Here is a 15,460-nt window from a genome sequence, read left to right as displayed (position 1 = left end):
TTTGCAAATTTTTATTTCGAACAGTAAAGTAAAAGAGCGGTTTCCTCAAAGAATCCAGTTGCTAAAATGTTATGTAATAATGCCAATGAGTCCAGTTTAATTTAGTGCGATTTGACTATGGCAAGTGCTAAACACGTAATGTAAGAGGTAAACATTGTGAACGAAGTTTTTAAATTAGATGCCATCTGATCTATAGTATGTCATTGTCGTGGTGACAGTTATAATGAAGTGCTGTGTATGGTTATACGGAATCTGGTGTTAGTGAGAGAGGCCACTAGCACCAAAGTTTCTAACACTTGGGCTGCCCAATTCTCCCAGCTTGTATATTCTCTGCATACATTTAATTTTCAAGTAAGCACATATTCCTAACTAGGAAATTCTTTACTGTGTATAGTGGACCATTCAGAGTGAGGCGGATTGTACATGAAAATGCTGTACTGATTGAGACGATCAAGGGAAAACAATCTCGTGGGCTTCATCACATTTCTAACATCAAATTATGGAAAAGTTAAGGATAGATCTAAGGTAGGCAATTTATGGTAGATAGTCAGTGTATTTATTTGTGGTGTGTAACGTTGTGCAGGGTCAGATCGAACATAAGAATTTCAGGCGGGATGTCAGGAAGTATGACGGAATAGACTGGTCGAATGAGTCATGAACAGGAGTCGACAGAGTGGTGTATGTACGTATTTTTTGTCGTATGAATAAGGATCAAGCAGAAACGACGTGATGATTAATGAGTGAATAAAGATAGTAGATAGAGAAGCGACGTGATAAATAGTAGTGGATAAAGGTGGTATATGAGGAGAAGCGACGTGAAGCAAGGGGATTAATAAAGAGAGATTCGACGTGATGAAACAGTGGTAAATAAAGGTGAGTAGAATTGAATAATGTGGAGATGTCTTAGATGTATGTTACAGAGAGGCCTGTGTATGCTGCAATAGAGATTGATGCCAATGATGAAGGAAGACCAGGAAATGATGGAGTAATGGACGGACGGAGAGCCGAAATACGAATGAAGAGATGAGGACAACTGCACAATGTGAATGGACGTAGAGGGAGTATGAGACCCAGATGGTGAACGTTGTGAAATACTGACGTAAGATGTAATATAAGTGTAGATCTAATTCTTACCATAAAATATGCTATTTGGCAAAAATAATATTTTTTGTTGTTGTTGAAGCCTGGTACCAGTATAACTAATCAAAACGGTACCAATAATGTGTACAGTTATTTTGCAAGTTGATTAATTTGTGTATTTTTGTTCTTAGATGAAATGTCGCGATTCTAAGTTGATATTTAGCATAAAGTGAATGCAGAGATAAGCCGATGGAGAGAGGTGCCAGAGTGAAAGGACGAATTCAGAGACTGGAAAGCTATCTCCGAAGCAGCTTCATGTGTTATGTGGTTGAGTATAAGGGAGCAAAGGTATGGTACGTTGTAGTGAGTGTGGTGGTGTTAAGGATAGCTGACTTCTAGACCTATTCTGTTAGTGTATCAATGGATTGAATGAGAGGGAAAATGTGATGTCTGGTGAGTGAGAGTCGTAGAGTAGTGTGATCAATGCACACACTCCTGTAAAGGGGATGCTACCGATCCATAACTAAAACATTATTGTGTTTTATTGTTTGTTGGGATGAACCTCGATGTCAGGTCAGGATCTGTCATACGTGTCCTAGAAACGTTGCTATATATATAATGAAATGTAAAATATGTGAAGAGATACTGATTTCAATCTGTCACAAGCACAAGGGTGCATTATATGTTGTAGATTTAGAGTCACCAGTTCCTAAAATGTTTATTGTGTTAGGATGTTAAAGTAGTTTAATATTTAATAACCTGTGGTAGGTAATTGAGAGTTGTGTAGATTATTTTCTCATTTTTTTGTTAGAACACTTTCAAGGGGTTTCAATTTCAGTCTGTCACAAGCACAAAGGTTCATTGTATATTGTAGCTTGAGAATCAACAGTTTCTAATATTTTCACTGTGATAGGATGTTAGAGTAGTTTACTATTTTGTATTGTAATTATGAGTTGTATAGATTGTTTCTTATTCATTTTGTTCTTTATTTTTTTACACTTTCATGTTTTGTATGAGGGACGACAGGTACAATGAATAGCACGAGTGTGGGCTGTCTATAGAAAAGAGATAAATGTTGATGTTGTATGTGTAGAAAACTAGGGTGTATAATTTTAATGTAAGAATTTCCTTTTGTCTGTAATGTTGCGAGATGCACGGAAGATCTGGCTAATTGGGTGTCGTAACGCCCATACCGCTAACGGGCCGAGCTGACGTCGCCACGGCGACAGGCGACACAGCCGCGGCACTCCCCACTCCACTATCGGACGAGGTACACTCCACGCGCCCGCTACAGCAGGTCAACGGCCTGGGGCGACACGCACGTATCACTGGCCATTCATGAGTTCCGCCACCCTTACGACTGGGGAAGGTATCCCGCGGAGGCAACAGCGGGTGGTTTCTTCTGCTCAACGGCGCGCGCAGCGGCGCTACTGCTGAATGGACGAGGCGCGGCAGAGCCCGGCGAGCATATTTTTTTACCTGCAGCTATTAACTTGTACTGGACTGTGGAGCCGTGAAACAAGATGACTGCGACTTTCCATAATGTGGAAAGTGAAGGACTGGTGTTTCCACGTTGTGAGTGGTGGAAAAGATTTTGTCTTTAGCAAACAGGACGATCGTTTTGTTTTGTCTTGACCACTGAACGGTGGGATCCATAAACTTTTGGCAGTGACTTGTTAAGTGTGCTTTGTGAATTGCATGTGGGACACTTGGTATACTTAGAGGACAGTTGTCGTATGCTGAATAATTATTATATGAAGGCAAGAAACTAGAGTGGGACATTGACATTTGCGTCTGTAGTAGGAGACATTTCTTGAACTGGCGCGGGAATAAGTGCTGTTTGTTGAAACTTACGACTTTCAATTACACCATGAACTGAAAGGACAGAACCGTGGGTAATAGTAGTTGTAGGGCCATTTTTTTTGGACGAACAGGTTCGTGTGGGTGGTACTCTGAGAGTGACTATGACATTTGTGTTTAATGAGAGATACAGTTTACTGTTCAGTGCGTGTTCAAAATGCCGAATTGAGTGACTCAAAGACTTTCGTCCGGGTAACCATGGGAGAGCTTTGACACCAAGACAGTGGTTCTAGGAAAACTATCAGCAACTTTTTGACCCCAAGAAAATCACAGAATGAAATGTTTCAGTGTGACTCGCAAGATAGGGAATAATGTATTTGTAATTGTGTAAATTTTTTTTTATATGTTTCATTCCTGAAGGGACAGCAAGCGTAATTGTATTTTATTAATATTTGTGTTTAGAATAGTTAGTGTTTGTTTTTTGTCTGTTCTGGGTTATCAAGTTCACGTAGCATGTTTATTAGAATATTTGGTACAATGATGCTCTAATTATAAGCCAGTGGCGTAATACTAACGTAGCAGTTCATGTAGCATTGATCAGTAAGATTGTCACAGGGGACAAGAGTTTGCATTGCACAACAAATATCGGAATTAACTGATGTATTTTGATGTCGTGCATAGTAATAATCTTGTTGGTGTTTTGACTGAAGCCACTTATTTTTATTATCACAGTGGTGATATTTCACATTAAAGTGTAACGAAGGCTAGTCGAAATGCAAGTTCTTGTCGTCTATATGTGTGACAACAGAGAAATGAACAGTAGAGTAAGATAAGAGAGCTACTGGTAGATTCAAGCACTTATTGCTAACTATTTATTGCGAGTATTGATCAAAGTTGATGGACTGACTAGCTCAGCAGCAGGTATTTGTACTGATGGATATAGGATAAGGTTAAACTCACTGTCGAGTAGCTGTGGTAATTGTTTAGGTGATGATAGTTAATGAGGTATGACATGATGTCTTAGACGAACTATATTACGTAACCAGTATGTAACTTGTGGTGTATTTCATTGTTTTTCTTCTCAGTTTTTATTTCTCTGTAGGTTTGAGGTATATTTTAGAGTAATGGTATGGAGCCTGACATTCTATGTGTAACTAGTGTACGAATTTTTTTTCTTTTGTTGATTTTGTTTTGTATTTAGACTTTGCTGTGTAAGGGTTTTTACAGCGCAATTTATGAATGTCAGATTACTTGCTCTGTGTTTGGACGGTGAGCTGTTTAAAATTTCATGAGTACAATTAGTACTTTTTTTATTTGTTGTAGAATTATTGAAATTTGCATTACTCATAAAAATAACGAAGATCCCAGTAACTAAAGCAAATTTTTATCTCAATATTATTTTTTTCATTGCTATGATGTGATGTTTTATTTGTCATGTGGACTGTTATATATTTGTATGTGTACGTTACTCCGGATTGTGGAGAGTACAATAATGCAACAACTGCCAATAATTTGTTCGTCTATTTGAGGTCACCAGGGGCTAAGGTCTCCTCCTGGTTATTTTGATGAATTGCTACGTTTGTTTTAATACAGTTTTCTTAAAAAAATGTTCGGAACTACCCTCGCATTGCAAGGATAGTACCGTGCCATTTTTTTCTGCATGGGTAGCCGGTGGTGAAAGGGTACAGTACCGCCCAACATTGAAAATAGGTACGAAATTCTTGTCAGAACAACACATTTTTTGTGTAAAAGTAACTCAATTTCAATTAATACAGCGAAGCCGGATACCAGTGTGGGAAAGAATGACAATTTATTTATTTAATTGATCACATGTGCACTCCCTCAAAATAAATCCCTACATCCAGTTTGGTGAGATCTGTGAAATGAATAAATGTATGGTCGTCTGCTAACCACAGATAGTGAATCGGAATATATGATCATCTTTGAGTCGATCCTTTGGCTACCTTTGGTGAGACCAAAGAGATGGAAGTTACCAGAGCTTTTGAGCGTCTGAAATGGGGCTGACCAATAAGGTAGCAAGGTGCTTCTCCCACTTCGACAGAGGTGCGAGAGAACCGGAATACGGCCATGTTTTCGGCACTCTGGCGCTGAACCTTCTGCTGTAAAGACCTGTTTTTTTGTTGTGCTCCGTAATGAAAGTGTGGAGGCATGGTATGGATGTGGAATATTTAAGAGTAGTTAGAACTAATCATTTCTCTTTCCTAGGAACTTTTGTGGGGAAAATTACAAAGTGAGGCAGGTAATTTTAAGGGGATTGTAGTAAACCAACGGTCACAATGAGACCACGTGTAGTTATAAGTTGAGATACTAGCGTGTGTACAATAAGCTGAAATATTTAAGAATTAATAGCGCGTGTACAATAAGCTGAAATATTTAAGAAATAGCGTGTGTATCATAAGTTGAAGTATTTAAGAAATATCATTCCGTGTGACGCTAAATTTAAACTCTGAGAGAGAATCAAGGTGAGTCGGCCGTTTTTCCAGCAAGGCCACTTGGCTTGCATTGCACAGGAAGACGTGCGTTTATCTCCAGAGTTCACAGTAGGAAAGTAAAATTACAAAGTGGGGCAGTGTCGTGTGAAACTGGGATAGATATTGATTGAAGTGGGAAAGCGGAAAGTGATGAAGTTGTAACCGTTCGTTGTGTAATATTTCATATTGTTGTGTTGTGTATGTCTTGTAATTTGGGTATGTGTGTTTTGCATGGGAGTAGCAAGGTAGTTTCGAAAGATTTGTGGGTTATGCTTGTTCCTTCTGTATCGCTCGATCTGGAGGAAAGTTTCGTGAGGATGAATGTGAGAGGCGAAGTGTGAGGTATAATAAAAGATCCACCATCCGATCCAGGGAGTGCACTGTTGGGGCAAATAGATTACGAGACCATAGTATAGAGATTCACTAAAGTAAAGCCATGCCCACTGGGCGGAATTTCTCTTGTGATTTTGTTCTAGGTTGTAGAATTTGTGTGTTTAGGAATAAATCAAATAGTGAATAGAAAGAGATTGGTGGCCTTTTTCATTAAATTGTATGTTATCATAATGTCCCGAATTTATATAAAAGCCGTTAAATCAAAGACAAAAAGTAAGTGTGGTATTGCCAGTGCGTAGTGTGCGGTCAGAGTTCTATAAATCACTGATAGTCAGATGCGTGTTTCCGTTGCGTATTATTCATGCAGGAGGATAATTTGTAACTAAATAGTAAGATACGAGAATTCATGTTGCTCAATAAATTAAGGAAGAATCCACTCGCTTGGCAAACCACCCATCTTGCAGGCCTGACTGCTTGATGCCACAGTATGAGAAAGGCAAGTGGGTGCCTCTCATTCTGTTCGCAGCGTCTGTTTATCTGTGTGACACTCTTAACGCGAGGAATCTCTGAAAGAAATTACACACTACGGTAATCAGCGCAAAACGCAGTAGTTTTTTAATTTTGACAAAACGCAGTAGTTTTTTAATTTTGACTTCACTCATTGCTCAACTACATCGTTCCTCTTGCGTCTGATACCGCACACTTAGATCAACTAATGCAAACGGCATGGAAACATGTGATGTATTGTCTTGCAGAACCTAAACACATACTTTCACTGAGGCGCGTGCGTATAACGTAAAGTAAGACACTACTGAAGAACCAGCTTCAGAGCCAAAATTGTTGGGCTCTACAAACAGAACAATAATTGAACGCCGAATGACATAACAGCCAGCGGAATGACTCACGGGTCGATTGCGAGCTCTCCTAAAGCAGGCGTGCCGGGTCTCTCGTGATAAATTTAATGTCAGTGCGCTGAATAAGTCGGCAGGTGAATTACATCATGAGATCGGCCGTATTATTTCGAACGAGGAGTAAATATCAAACACGCACCGCGAACGGTCACGAGGCGGGTAAGAGGTCATTTATAATAACAGCGACCGTGCAGTGTTTCCACTGACTGCAGATGCTGGCTGGGGCTTCCACAGTGAAACTTTGATCGAGTAGCGGCAACCAATAACAAGGCGGAAAGAGAGTCATTAATAGGAGATGCCGAGGTGTAGTAAATATAGTGAAAACAATATCAAATTTCGTTTCTGATGAACAGGAGACGGTCGGAAAGTACAGGTTCTCAAATTAAATTATTTCCTTCTCACATCTTTTCCTTCCCAACACGGTCTGATTTATAGCGCACTACATATTGTCCATGAGATTTTAACATTTTACTGACGACCAGCAAAGCGAACAATACGCCCAAATAAGGAACACCTACAAAAGATACTAGAGTTAAAGTTTTACAATACTGACGATCTAGCGTTCCATCTCAAAACAAAAGTCTTACCTGGAGGGTTTACAGTTATGGTCAACCAAGTCCACTGTTCACTATTTCTCAAGAGAAACTGAGATTGTATTACGAAAACGTGTTACTTTCTAATGTAGCGCTCAGCCGTGTCTACAGATCAACTTCCACACAACAGGTGGCAAAATAAAATCACAGGTGAAATCAAAGCTGGATGAAGGTGTGAAAACGTGAGGAAACCAGCATCAAGAAGGGGTAAAGTATGAGCGATCCCATCAACTTTCGGGCTGAGGGGAAAAAGGAGAAGGTGGAATTCGACCTCTGTTCCTTAGAACTCAACTGTTTTCAGAGCTATATCGAAAAAGCCTACAATAGTTAGATAGTGGTGGTGTATTTGATACATATTTTATTTCACTTTGATCTTTAGAATTCTTCTTAGATTCCAAAACTGGCCCTATAACATCAGTGTAAAGGATTTGCTCCTATTAACATTTATTATCAGCTTTACAAAGAGTTTCTAGGTTCGACCAATCTATAACTTTACTAATATCGGCAGATTCACCTAGGCTTACTCTCCGTTAGAAAATTTCACCTTTTTTACCACTGCAAACCCTCCAAGGAATAGGAGAAGAATCAAATACCTGAATACTAAACTGACACAATTTATTACTATATGCAGTTCTAATCTTTTCCAACGGTCCCTGCCCTTCAACGAATTTCGAATTAGCATCTTTATCACTAGCGATACGCACCCGCAAAATTACAGACCAATATCTGCCATCGGTTTGCTGCAGAACTCTTGAACATATTCACAGTTCGAATTTAATAACTTTCCCTGAGACGGAAAAGTTTTTGTCCACGAATCAGCATGGTTTTAGAAAGCATCGTTCGTGCGAAACTCGCCTGGCCTTTTTCTCCTATGACATCCTGCGAACTATGGCTGAAGGACAACTGGCAGATTCCATATTCCTAGATTTTCGGAAAGTATTTCACACCATGCCCCACTGCAGACTGTTCGCGAAGGTACGAGCGTATGGAATAAGTCCCAGATACGCGAGCAGCTCGAAGACTTCTCGAGTGATGGAATCCAGAATGTTGCCTCGACGGCGAGTGTATTCGAGACAAGGTTATCGTCAGCAGTGGCCCAGGGAAGTGTGACAGGACCGCTGTTCTTCCCTACATATATAAATCATTTGGTGGACAGGGTGAGAAGCAGTCTGTGGTTTTTTGCTCACGATGCCGAGGTGTACGGCAAAGAGTCGAAATTGAGTGACTGTAGAAGGATACAAGATGACTTGCACAAACTCTCCAGTTGGTATGATGAATGGTAGCTAGTCGTAAACATGCAAAAATGTAAGTTAATGAGCCGGCCGTTGTGGCCGAGCGGTTCTAGGCGCTACAGTCTGGAACAGCGCGACTGCTACGGCCGCAGGTTCGAATCCTGTCTCGGGCATGGATGTGTGTGATGTCCTTAGGTTAGTTAGGTTTAAGTAGTTCTAAGTTCTAGGGGAGTAATGACCTCAGAAGTTAAGCCCCATAGTGCTCAGAGCCACTTGAACCATTTTCTGTAAGTTAATGCGCGTGAATAGGAAAAAAGAGCCCGTAAGGTTCGGATACAGCATTATTAGTGAGCTGCTTGATACAGTCTCTTCGTTTAAACACCTGGGCGTAGCGTTGCAAAGCGATATGAAATGGAACGAGTATGTAAGGACCAGAGAAGGAAAGGGAAGTAGTAGACTTCACTTTTTGAGAGAATTTTAGGAAAGAGTGATTCACCTGTAAACCACTCTGGTGCGACCTATTCTTGAGAACTGATTGATTGTTTGGGATCCGTACCAGGTCGGATTGAAGGAAGACATCGAAGCAATTCAGAGGCGGGCTGCTAGTTTGTTACCAGTAGGTTCGAACAACACGTAACTGTTGCAGAGCTGCTTCGAGAACTCAAATGGGAAGCTCTGGAGGAAAGGCGACGTTCTTTTCGAAGAACACTAGGGAGAAAATTTGGAGAATCGGCATTTGAAACTGACTGCAGGACCTCGAAGAAAACTGTCTATTGACACACAGTCAACAAAACATCGTTCCTGTGAAACGCAACTAGCTCTTTATTCACATGAAGTGTTGATTGTTATTGACAAGGGATTTCAGATCGATTCCATATTTCTGGATTTCCCGAAGGCTTTTGACACTGTGCCACACAAGCGGCTTGTAGTGAAATTGAGTGCGTATGGAATATCGTCTCAGTTATGTGACTGGATTGGTGATTTCCTATCAGGGAGGTCACAGTTCGTAGTAATTGACAGAAAGGCATCGAGTAAAACAGAAACGATTTCTGGCGTTCCACAAAGTAGTGTTACAGGCCCTTTGCTGTTCCTCATCTGTAAAAACGATTTAGGAGACAATCTGAGCAGCCGTCTTAGGTTGTTTGCAGATGACGCTGTCGTTTATCGACTAATGAAGTCATCAGAAGATCAAAACAAATTGCTATACGATTTAGAAAATATATCTGGATGGTGCGAAAATTCGCAGTTGGCCCTAAATAACGAAAAATGTGAGGTCATCCACATGAGTGCCAAAAGGAATTCGTTAAACTTCGGTTACACGATAAATCAGTCTAATCCAAAGCCCGTAACTCCAACTAAATACCTAGGTATTACAATTACGAACAACTTAAATTGGCCGGCCGGTGTGGCCGAGCGGTTCTAGGCGCTACAGTCTGGAACCGCGCGACCGCTGCGGTCGCAGGTTCGAATCCTGCCTCGGGCTTGGATGTGTGTGATGTCCTTAGGTTAGTTAGGTTAAAGTAGTTCTAAGTTCTAGGGGACTGATGACCACAGCAGTTAAGTCCCATAGTGCTCAGAGCCATCTGAACCAACTTAAATTGGAAGTAACACATAGAAAACGTTGTGGAGGAGGCTAACCAAAGACTGCGTTTTATTGGCAGTACACTTAGAAAATGTAACAGATCTACTAAGGAGAATGCCTGCACTACGCTTGTCCGCCCTCTTTAAGAATACTGCTGCGCGGTGTGAGATCCTTACCAGATACGACTGACGGAGTACATCGAAAAAGTTCAAAGAAAGGCAGCACGTTTAGTATTATCCCGAAATATGGGAGAGAGTGTCAGAAATTATACAGGATTTGGGCTGGACATTAATAAAACAAAGGCGTTTTTCTTCGCGACGGAATCTTCTCACGATATTCCAATCACCAACTTTCTGCTCCGAATGCGAGAATATTTTGTTGACACAGACCTACATAGGGAGAAACGATCACCATGATAAAATAAGGAAAATCAGAGCACGTACGGAAAGATACAGGCGTTCTTTCTTTCCGCACGATATACGAGATTGGAATTGTAGGCACTTAAATGTGCGTGGTCTAGTAGGGGTACAAGGTAAGTATCGCCACCATAGGGTGGCTTGCGGAGTATGTATGTAGATGTAGATGTAGATGCAGATGTAGATGTAGATAGTGCTTCTGTTACAAACATTGCAGATTCATTATGTATCTTTGTGGTTTGAATGTTTTCCAAATAAAATTTGTAATTTACTTTCCCTTATTGCGTCTCCTATAAGGAATCATTTAAGGGAGAATGCGTAAAGCTTCAAACGTCTTCGAGTAACTCTATTTTCAGGTTCGTGTACTGGACAAATCTAAATATCCAACTGGCCCTAAGTTTGTTAAAATTAGCTCATTCTACTGACCACATAGTGAAAATATCAGGGCATATATTGGTAGCTATTCGAAAAAATTGGTAAAAAAAAAACATTATGCACTTTGGATTCAAGTAATAAAATCAGAAATTGCGAAAAAGTCTTAACTCAGTGTTGTTTTACTGTACATAAATAGCTGTACAGTTAGTGTCACTTGGGACACCAAGCGCCGTTCTGCGATGTGGAGCAATGTGAGCCGCTTCTGTCTGTGGCGGTCAGAGCGACGCCAACGTGTCGTGGCGAACTGGTGGAAGCAGCTATTCTCGAGATACACAATAATTTTATCTTGGAACTCTCCTATTTGGTGCGTGTTTGCATAGAAAAACAACAATATCACAAATTGAGTTTGCCTTGATGCAAAACACCTTGTTATTCGTTTATTTATTTATTTTCCCAAACTAAAAAAATGGTTCAAATGGCTCTGAGCACTATGGGACTCAACTGCTGTGGTCATCAGTCCCCTAGAACTTAGAACTACTTAAACCTAACTAACCTAAGGACATCACACACATCAATGCCCGAGGCAGGATTCGAACCTGCGACCGTAGCGGTCGCGCGGTTCCAGACTGTAGCGCCTAGAACCGCTCCGCCACTACAGCCGGCAATAAGATTAAAAAATTCTCTGATGATGGTGATATTTGTCGCCGAAACTAGTTTGGGAAAATAAAGAAATAAACGAATAACAAGGTGTTTTGCATCAAGGCGGACTCAGTTTGTGATATTGTTGTTTCTCGAGATCCACACCTCACCAACTCCTGAAGTCATGATGAGAGAGTAGATACGACAAAAAGACTACTTCGGTGACTGAAAGGTTATCATGCTAAAGCGGCTATGTAACAAAATGTACTTCCTAGGTTATTCAGAATAAACTCTATTCAAATAAGAAAACAAATATGCAAACACGCGACGCAATACTGACCCTACGACTTCTCATAGATGATAGGTTACGGAAAATCAAACCTATGTTTATAGCATTAGACTTAGAGAAAGCTTTTGACTATGTTGACTGGAATACCCTGTTTCCAATTCTGAAGGTGGCAGGGGTAAAATACAGGGAGCGAAAGGCTATTTACAATTTGTACAGAAACCAGATGGCAGTTATAAGAGTCGAGGGACATTAAAGGGAAGCAGTGGCTGGGAAGGGAGTGAGACAGGGTTGTGGCCTATCCCCCATGTTATTCAATCTGTATATTGTGCAAGCACTAACGGAAACAAAAGAAAAATTTGTATTAGGAATTAAAGTTCAGGGAGAGGAAATAAAAAGTTTGAGGTTTGCCGATAACACTGTAATTCTGTCAGAGACAGCAAAGGACTTGGAAGAACAATTGAACGGAATAGACAGTGTCCTAAAATGAGAATATAAGACGATCTTCAACAAGACCAGAACGAGGATAATGGAATGTAGTCTAATTGAATCAGGTGATGCCGAGGGAATTAGATTAGGAAATGGAGAACTTAAAGTGGTAGATGAGTTACGCTTTTTGGGAAGCAAAATAAATCATGATGGTCGATGAACGGAGGATATAAAATGTAGACTGGCAACGACAAGAAAAGCGTATCTGAAGAAGAGAAATTTGTTAACATCGAGTATAGATTTAAATGTCAGGAAGTCGTTTCTGAAAGTATTTGTATGGAGTGTAGCCTTGTATGGAAGTGAAACATGGACGACAAATAGTTTGGACAAAAAGAGAATAGAAGCATTTGAAATGTGGTGCTACAGAAGAATGCTGAAGACTAGATGGGTAGATCACGTAACTAATGAGGAGGTACTGAATAGAATTGAGGAAAAGAGAAATTTGTGGTACAACCTGACCAGAAGAAGGGATCGGTTGATAGGACACATTCTGAGGCATCAAGGGATTACCAATTTAATATTGCAGGCAAGCGTCGAGAGTAAAAATCGTAGAGGGAAACCAAGAGGTGAATACAGTAAGCAGATATAGAAGGATGTAAGTTGCAGTAGTTAATCGGAGATGAAGAGGCCTGCACAGGATAGAGTAGCATGGAGAACTGCATCAAACAAGCCTTTTGGACTGGAGACCACAACAACAACAACAATAACAACAACTCCACACTCACACTTGCTCACTGACTTAAGAAAGCAAGTTATCGCTTGGCACGAGCCAAAAATAACAAATAAACACCGACTTTTCTAAATAAATTTGCACTAAAATGTAAGGCGTATTTAGGCATAGGCGCACTAAGCAGCTGCCTAGGGCGGCAGAGATTTTAAAGGGAGGCGGATTTTAAGCGGTGGCTTATAAGTTGCTACTTTTTTTTTTTTTTAGCAAAATTCGATCCTTTTTCTAGCTACAGACGTAGACATTTATGGAAACAAAGGAAAAGAGAACACTTAATATTTTTCTTTTCAAATGTGTGAAGAGTTTATATCAATTCTGGTTGAATTAAAATTGAAGTAGATAGTTCTTGCGAAATACTAAACTATTAATTGGATCGTTTTACCGACCCCCCCCCCAACTCAGAAGATATAGGTGCTGAATATTTCAAAGAAAACTTGAGTGTCATTTCAAATACGTAGCCTACTCATACAATTATAGTCGGTGGTGACTTCAATCTACCCTCGATACGCTGGAAAAATTATACGTTTGAAGCCGTCGGCAGGCATAAAACATCATCCGAAATTGTACGGAATGATTTCTCAAAAAACTTATTTTGAACAATTAGTTTATAAGCCGACTCGAAGCGTAAATGGTTGCGAAAGCATACTTGGCCTCTTAGCAACAAATAATCCTGGACAAATAGGGAGTAACGTGACGAATACAGGGATTAGCGACCACAAGGCAGTTGCTGTCAGTCTGAATACCGTAACACCTATAACCATCAAAAAGAAGTATATCTATTTTTAAAAAAGCTGATAAAAATGCTCTTACCGCCGTTTTAAGAGACAGTCTTCACACCTTCCGATCTGATCATGCAAGCGTAGAAAAGATGTGGATTTCAAAAAGATTGGTTCAAATGGCTCTGGACACTATGGGACTTAACATCTATGGTCATCAGTCCCCTAGAACTTAGAACTACTTAAACCTAACAAACCTAAGGACATCACACAACACCCAGTCATCACGAGGCAGAGAAAATCCCTGACCCCGCCGGGAATCAAAAAGATTGTATCGACGTCAATTGAGAGGTATATACCACATAAATTACTAAATGATGGTACTTATCTCCCACGGTACACAAAACCAGTCAAATAGCTGTTGCAGAAGCAACGAAAAAAGCATGCGAAATTTAAGAGAATGCAAAATCCCCAAGACTGGCGAAGTTTTGTGGAAGTTCGAGATATAGTGCGTACTTCAATGCGAGATGCTTTTAATAATTTCCACAACGACCCTCTGTCTCGAAATCTGGCAGAAAACTCAAACAGATTCTGGTCATACATAAAGCACACCAGTGGCAAGACGCAATCAATACCTTCACTGCGCGATAACAATGGTGAAGTCACCGATGACAGTGACACTAAAGCAGAGTTATGAAACACGGTTTTCCGAAACTCCTTCACCGAAGAAGACGAAGTAAATATTCCTGAATTCCAAACAAGAACAACTGCCAGGATGAGAAACACAGAAGTAGATCTCCTCTATGTAGCAAAACAGCTTAAATCACTTAATAAAGGCACGGACTGCGGTCCAGATTGTATACCAGTCAGGTTCCTTTCAGAATACACTGATACAATAGTTCTATATTTAGCAAGTATATACAAGCGCTCGCTCACAGAAAGATGCGTACCTAAAGACTGGAAAATTGCTCATATCTCACCAATACCCAAAAAGGGAAGTAGGAGTAATCCGCTGAATTACAGGCCTATGTCACTAACGTCGATTTGCAGTAGGGTTTTGGAACGTATATTGTATTCGAACATTACGAAGTACCTCGAAGAAAACGATTGTCACATAGTCAGCATGCTTTCGGAAAATATCGTTCTTCTGAAACACTACTAGCTCTTTATACTCATGAAGCAATAAGTGCTATCGATAGACGATGTCAAATTGATTCCATACTTTTACATGTCCAGAAGGCTTTCGACACCGTTCCTCACAAGCGTCTTCTAGCCAAACTGCGTGCCTACAGAGTATCGCCTCAGCTGTGCGACTGGATTCGTGATTTGCTGTCAGAAAGGTCACAGTTCGTAGTAATAGACGGAAAGTCATCGAGTAAAACAGAAGTAATATCCGGCGTTCCCCAAGGAAGTGTTGTCCGTGATCTATATTAACGACATAGGAGACAATCTGAGTAGCCGTCTTAGATTGTTTGCAGATGATGGTGTCATTTACCGTCTTGTAAAGTCATCAGATGATCAAAACGACTTGCAAAATGATTTAGATAAGATATCTGTATGATGCGAAAAGCGGCACTTGACCGTGAATAATGAAAAGTATGAAGTTATTCACAGGAGTACTAAAAGAAATCTGCTAAATTTCGATTATGGTATAAGTCACACAAATCTGAAGGGTGTAAATTCAACTAAATACTTAGGGATTACAATTACAAATAACCTCAATTGTAACGATCACATAGATAATATTGTGGGTATAGCAAACCAAAGACTACGATTCACTGGCAGAACA

Source organism: Schistocerca nitens, chromosome 10 (assembly GCF_023898315.1).
Source record: "Schistocerca nitens isolate TAMUIC-IGC-003100 chromosome 10, iqSchNite1.1, whole genome shotgun sequence".
Lineage (NCBI taxonomy): Eukaryota > Metazoa > Arthropoda > Insecta > Orthoptera > Acrididae > Schistocerca > Schistocerca nitens.
This window is presented reverse-complemented; position numbering follows the sequence as displayed.